Source organism: Mastomys coucha, unplaced genomic scaffold (assembly GCF_008632895.1).
Source record: "Mastomys coucha isolate ucsf_1 unplaced genomic scaffold, UCSF_Mcou_1 pScaffold1, whole genome shotgun sequence".
Lineage (NCBI taxonomy): Eukaryota > Metazoa > Chordata > Mammalia > Rodentia > Muridae > Mastomys > Mastomys coucha.
This window is the reverse complement of record NW_022196891.1, coordinates 78,921,821-78,928,538: the sequence shown is the minus strand read 5'-3', so window position 1 is coordinate 78,928,538 and position 6,718 is coordinate 78,921,821. Positions and strand designations below refer to the sequence as shown.

General features: G+C 41.2%; 1 protein-coding gene across 20 annotated transcripts in view; it reads left to right on the top strand.

The window, feature by feature from the left end:
• Enah (ENAH actin regulator) overlaps window positions 1-6,718 on the top strand; it is a 119,582-nt gene that overhangs the window by 77,880 nt on the left and 34,984 nt on the right. The gene's annotated exons all lie outside the window — the stretch shown is intronic.

Genomic DNA, 6,718 nt, shown 5'->3' with positions numbered 1-6,718 from the left:
TAAGGCAAGGTCTCAGGTAGGGTTCCTATTGCTGTGAGAAAATAATAACCAAAGCAGCTTGGGGAGGGAGGGGTTTATTTGATTTATACTTCCGTATCACTGTTCATAACGGAAGGGCGTCAAGATAGGAACTCAGGTAGGCCGGGAACCTGGAGGCAGGAGCTGAGGCAGAGGCCATGGAGGAGTGCTGCTTACTGGCTTGTTCCACATGGTCTGCTCAACCCGCTTTCTTATACAGCCCAGAACCACCTGCCCAGGGTTGGCACGACCCACAATGGGCTGGACCTACTCCCAGTCAACCACTAATTAAGAAAATGCCGCGTAGCTGTTTATTACAGAGGCATTTTCTCAATTGAGGTTCCCGCCTTTCAGATAACTCTAGCCTGTGTCAAGTTGGCATAGAACTAGCCAGGACAGGGTCTCTGTACAAAGCCCTGGCTGTCCTCCAACTCACTATGTAGACCAGGATGGCCTTGATGTCAGAGATCCACCTGCCTCTGCCTCCTGAGTGCTGGGATTAAAGGTGTGGACCACCATGCCCAGCTGATGTACTTTGTTAAGCCAGTGCTGTTCATATAAAAAGAAAGGAGTTTTTACTAAGGGATTTGTTTAGAAACATTTTCATATTCTTTTTTTTCCCCCCTCAAACCTTGGGTTCATATACCCTGAGTTTGAAAGTATTGACTAGGTAAGGTCACCATTGAGCCTCCCAGTCTTTTGCAGATTGTACTGACACTGAGAGCCCATGGCTAGAAAGAAGGTGGAGTGGACCTTTTCACGTGTACTAGGTAGCCCTGAAGCAGCTTGCTTTTTCTTTTTTTTTTAAAGATTCATTTATTTTATGTTTGTGAGTACACTGTCACTGTATACACACCAGAAGAGGGCATTGGGTCCCTTTTACAGATGGTTGCTAGCTTCCGTGTGGTGGCTGGGAATTGAACTCAGGACCTCTGACCTCTGGAAGAGCAGCCAACACTCTTAACCCCCTGAGCCATCTCTCCAGGCTCTGAAGCAGCTTTCTGTTAGACTGGTCCAGTCTCTTGGGTCTTTTATAACCAGACCTATAAACACACCACCTACACCCCATGAGATCTGTGGTGCACATCTTTCTCTGCCATCCCTTTTCAAAGCATTTTTTTAAATAGTTAATTTCTGGGTTCTAGACACACATTAATAAATCCAGAGTTAGCCATAAGTAGCACTTACTTGATTGTTAAAAGTAAGTCTCCATCGTGTCTCTTTTATATCACACCATTAAAGCCCAGATTTCTCTTTTCAAATGGAACCTATAGACCTATTAAGCTAAAGTGAAGGGGGTGTGTTTAGTGTAGTAATATACTGTTTGCATAAATAGATGTTGAATTTCATTCTTAGGAAGCCAGAGCGGTTTCATTGCTCTCCCTGGAACCTTTGGTAAGTCTGCTTACAGAAGCCCTTCCACCTTAGTAGGCATTTCCTCCTCAGTTGGAACATTGCAGTATTATTCTTGAGTTTCACATTTCTGTAAAAGAAGAGTTAACTATTTCCAACTCAGCTCTCTTTACTCTTGGAAACAACTCTGTACAGGGGTATATCTTTGCTTTTTTAGTTAGGATTTTTTTTTTCCTGGCTGTTTATGACAACCTTAAGGCCCATTAAAAGTTTCAAAATTACATTTTTTGGATTGTTTATATAATTACTAAATTGGATTATATAGAAATCCGTAGTTTTTCTTCCTTTTCTTTTGTTTTTGAGACAAGATCTTACCATATAACCTTGCTTGGCCTGGAACTCACAGGCCAGCCACTACCTCACAGAGACCTGCCTGCCCCTGCCTTCTGAGTGCTGGGAATTAATGGTTGTGTCGCCACAACTAGTGAGTATGTATGAAAGGTTATTGTAAGGAAACATTTCCTAGAATTTTAAGTATTGCTGATCTTGTATATTTCTCTTATTCCTTTATTATAAAATTACATACAGATTTCATTAATTTTTGTCTTTATTCTTTTTCCTCTTATTAGGTGTATTCTGGATTATCTAGATGTAGGTATATAGTACAGCTAACATGTAGTACACCTTCTTGTTTAAAAGTTGAGAGAATGTAAATTTTTTTAAAATTGTATCAATTACCTACATATCAAAGTATTTTATAGTTGATAGCAGTGGGAAGATAAATATGGTTGTTAAGTCTCAAACCTGGGCAGATGGCTGAAGAGCCTATTAACACATCAACACATCAAAGCAGACTTGGCCTCCAGGTTCTTGCAGCATCCCTCAGTCCTTAACAGTTACAGGGTATGGCTGACATACCAGTCCCCTACCATAAACTTCTCCAGTTCAGGATCTGGGCTGCCCTTCCCTATATACTCCAGCAATTTGGCTCCCTGGCCCTTTAGTCCACTCTTTACTCTCTTGGCTCTCCTTTCTTCCCTCGTCTCCTCACACAGCTCTGCTCAAGGGTCATGTTCAGTGTGACCTCTCCCAGATGTCCCAGCTGATGGGACATCTAACCTCCTCCACCATACCTAGGAGCAGTCATGTCTTTCCCTTCTTATTTCTTTTTTTCATTCAGTGGTGTATACATGTTACCTATCTGTGAGCAGCTTTAAGTCTAGTGCAGCAGCCAGCTAATTCTAAGCAGACAGTGGAAAGTAATAATCCAGCGATTGCAGGACAAGTTAGAGAAGAAGCCCGAGGCCCTGCCTGTGGTTATTTGGGTGTTTATAATGGATTGTTGAAAGTAAGGAATATTTCTGTTGCTTTGTATCTTTTTTTGAGGTTGAATAGTGGAAGGCTAAATTTAACATAGAAATTGTCAGTGAAGAAGTAAAATGTTGGAGGAACTGAATATCAGAAGTATTTAAACATACTTCCCACTGGGCAGTGGTGTCGCATGCCTTTAATCCCAGCACTTGGGAGGCAGAGGCAGGTGGATTTCTGAGTGAGTTCCAGGACAACCAGGGCTACACAGAGAAATCCTGTCTCAAAAAAACAAAACAAAACAAAACAAAACAAACCATGAAAATACTTCACTAGATTTACTGTATAGCTTTCTTAAACTGAAACAATTGATTCATGTTTATAGGGTTTTTTTAGTTTTGTTTTTTGTTTTTTTTTTTTTAATGGTCATTTCTGCTTTTACCTGTGTGTATTTGTGTGGAGGATGTTGCATCCCCTGGAACTAGAATTATAGACAGCAACTGCCATGTGAGTGCAAAAATTCTAGGTCCTCTGGAAGAGCAACCAGTGTTCTTCGATCACTGAACCATCTTCCAACCTCCCCCCTCCCATTTATGGATTTAAATTTTAAGAGCAGGAACATGACACCTGGTTTAAATTTCTTAATTTTTATGTTTTTTGTTTGTTTGGCTTATATTTTAATATAGTGTTTCCTCTAAATAACAAACTATGTGTTTGAAATGGCATGGCATTAGAAACAGCTTGAATGTAGAACAGGACGTTGTTTTGTTTGTTTAGACTGGGTCTGACTGTGTGGCCTTCTCAGTCTCACTGCTTCAGGCTCTAGAGTGCTGGTAGTTCACATCATTTCTGAGTGGGAATTACAGGTGGGTCCCTTAGCCCGCGTGACACGTATATTGATTCTGGGGATCCACACTCCTGTCTTGACACACGGGAGGCAATATCGCTGCGCTGTCTCCGCAGCCCTAATACAACCCATTTTTAACAGCACAATAAAAGAAAGGTGCATTGTTAACTGCACTTCAGAGATCATGATATTCAGTTTGTCAACATTCCGTTTGGGTGTGGGTGTGCTTGCGTGCAAGCATTCTTCTAGTCTGTAATGAATTGAACTCTGGTTGTCAGGCAGCCTTGCATGGTTGGATGATAGGCGCCTTGTCTTGGTTAGGGTTTCTATTGCTGTGAAAAGACACCGCGATCATAGCAACTCTTGCTTGTTTGCTCGTTTAAGATTTATTTATCTTCAGACACACCAGAAGAGGGCATCAGATCCCATTACAGATGGTTATGAGCCACCACGTGGTTGCTGGGAATTGAACTCAGGACCTCTGGAAGAGCAATCAGTGCTCTTACCCGCTGAGCCATCTCTCCAGCCCCACAGCAACTCTTATAAAGGAACACATTTAATAGGGGCTGGCTTACGGTTCAGAGGTTTAGTTCATAATCGTCATGGTGGGAAGCATGGCAGCATGCAGGGAGACATGGTGCTGGAGAGGGAGCTGAGGGTTCTACATCTTGATCAGTAGGCATCAGGGGAGAGCTGACATGAGCTTCCTAGACCTCAAATTGCCCCAGACAATGTAACACCTATTCCCCCCCAACAGTGCCACTCAGAATGGGCACTGTGCCTTCAACCCGGGAATCTCTGGAGGCCATTCCTGTTCAAACCACCTTTACCTCTGAGCCATCTTGCTCATCCCTTTGTCAACACTTTCTCATGTCATTTCAAATACTACCTGCTCAAGTCTTGGATTTAATGTATATAATAGGTCTCACAATGGAAAGCACCGTTTTAATAAAAGCATTAAAACTATTATAATAAAGTTTGGGTTATCTTGAATCTCAAAAAGAAATTATGTTATTTAGGTTCTTGCTGCCCTGTGTTACTTTAGATAAAGGCTTCTTAGTAAGCAACTTATTTGAAATATAATGAATTATTGTGCAGAGAGAAAGATGGACACAGGCAGTAAGGTTCTCATGGAACAGGAGCCACAGACCTGTATGAGGGGAACTGTCCTGGTTTTTGATGAACTGTCCTGACTGGATATATATGTTCATAGTTTTGACTTAAGGGATCTCTTTGAACTCTTATGCTATACAGTTTGATCTTGTTTCTTAAGAACAAAACAAAACAAAAACTAACATTTATTTTGTTGTTGTTTCAGTATTTATGAAAAGTAGCCACATTGCAGAGCTTCCCCATACTTTACTCATGTATTGCTTACACACATGCACACACACACACACACTGGTGTTGGCACATTGTATACATTATAAAACAAGGATAGAAAAATTTTAAAAGAGGAGGGAAAGTGAACAGAAGTGTTACTGTTTCTTCTTCCCTGAGCCTGTGCTAAACTTCTTAACACTGCACACTCCAAAGCACTAAGTCCTCGAACGAGAGCCATGCCCAGTGGAGGTGGGGAGGAGATGCTGGAAGGGTGCATGGGCAGGCTTAGGAATTGGTTAAGAAATAACGAGTACAAAGGAAGGGGTGTCAACGTTCCGTATTCTAGTTGTGCAGCTGAATAGATAATGCTGGTTGAAAGTTAAAAGGTATGCTAGTCATAAACTAAACATGGTACCACTGTAGAATGTCTTGACCGAGGGCAGGAGGGCATGAAAGGTGTTGATCTTGGAACAGTAGGATGGGACGGGAATGCTAAATTATAGACTCTCTAGTTGATTTGACTCTTAAAAGTGTCCTCGTGCAGAAACAGTCTATAGTTCCATGGCTAAAATTAAAGGATTCTCAAAGCCTGGCGGACTGAGGGGACTGCGCAGTGCAGGAAATGATTTGCAGTTAATCTACGGTTATGATAAAGTACATTTGAAGCCATAAATTGAAGGAGGATTACCTTTTGGTAGCAAAAGGAGGGAGATGTCAAATACATACACATATCATCCTGGATGAAATAAGGAAATGAGAAGTCTAGATGATGGGGGTGGGTTTCATATGTAGTTATAGCCACACTGTGTTCCATTTCTTGAGATAAATGAAGATTTTCTTTCATTAAACATTCTCATTTCAAAATAAAATTTGAAATTATACTGTGAAAGAGTTTTAAAACTCTAACCTGACAGTTCCCATTGCTTTGAATGAATTCATTGTTTGCATTCTCATGTCTCTCTACAGTACTGTGCAATGTGGAACGTGGTTGTTACTGCTTTAGGGTTTAAGTGTTTTTATTTAAAATGTGTGTTGCACCATTTCCCCTTCTCTTCTCTCCATTCAGACCCTCCCATGCTCCAACTCATTCTCAAATTCATGGCTGCCCTAGAACTTGCTCTGTAGACCAGTCTGGCTTCAAACTCAGAGATCCTCCTGCCTCTGCCTCCTGAGTGCTAGGATTAAAGGCCTGCATCACCACATAAATATATAAATAAATCCTGTTGGGTCTGTTTTATTATTTTCTTAATGTGGATAGCTGTCATTGCAGTGCCTGCCTCCAGGTGTTTAGAGTCATCTCTTCTCTTTCAGGAACCTTAGCCTTAGAACAAACACAGCCTCCTTTGCTCTGACTACTTGGCTATGGGCTTTATTAGAGTGCTGGGCAGTGCGAGCGCTCTGCCTTAGAATGCTAACATTGGGCTCATTCTGGCACTCAGAGACCAGCTTCCCAGAAAGGCAAATCAAATGCAAATCAGTCCTTAAGCATTTAACCCTTAGAAGCAAAAAATGCAGAGATGAACAGTGTTCCCCTTACAAATTAACTGGAGATGATTAATAGCTAATAATAGAAACAACTGAATATTTTTTTAAAGTACCAGTGCTCTAGAAGTCTGCTGTGGTAATGATGTAGTAGTGATATATAATAACAGAATGCAGTGACATGGACGAAAGCTGTAGAGTCTGTCATTTTCCACCACTGATAACCTCACTTAAACAAAGTCTTTTCATTTCCTTGTTTTTTTTCTTTTTTGGTTTTTGTTTTTTAATGTCAAATGGTAAAGAACTGCAACAGCAGTGGGCAAAGCCTGGAGGGTTACTGTTTTGCAAATTACATTGAGACAAACATCTGCAACAAGATCAAAGGCC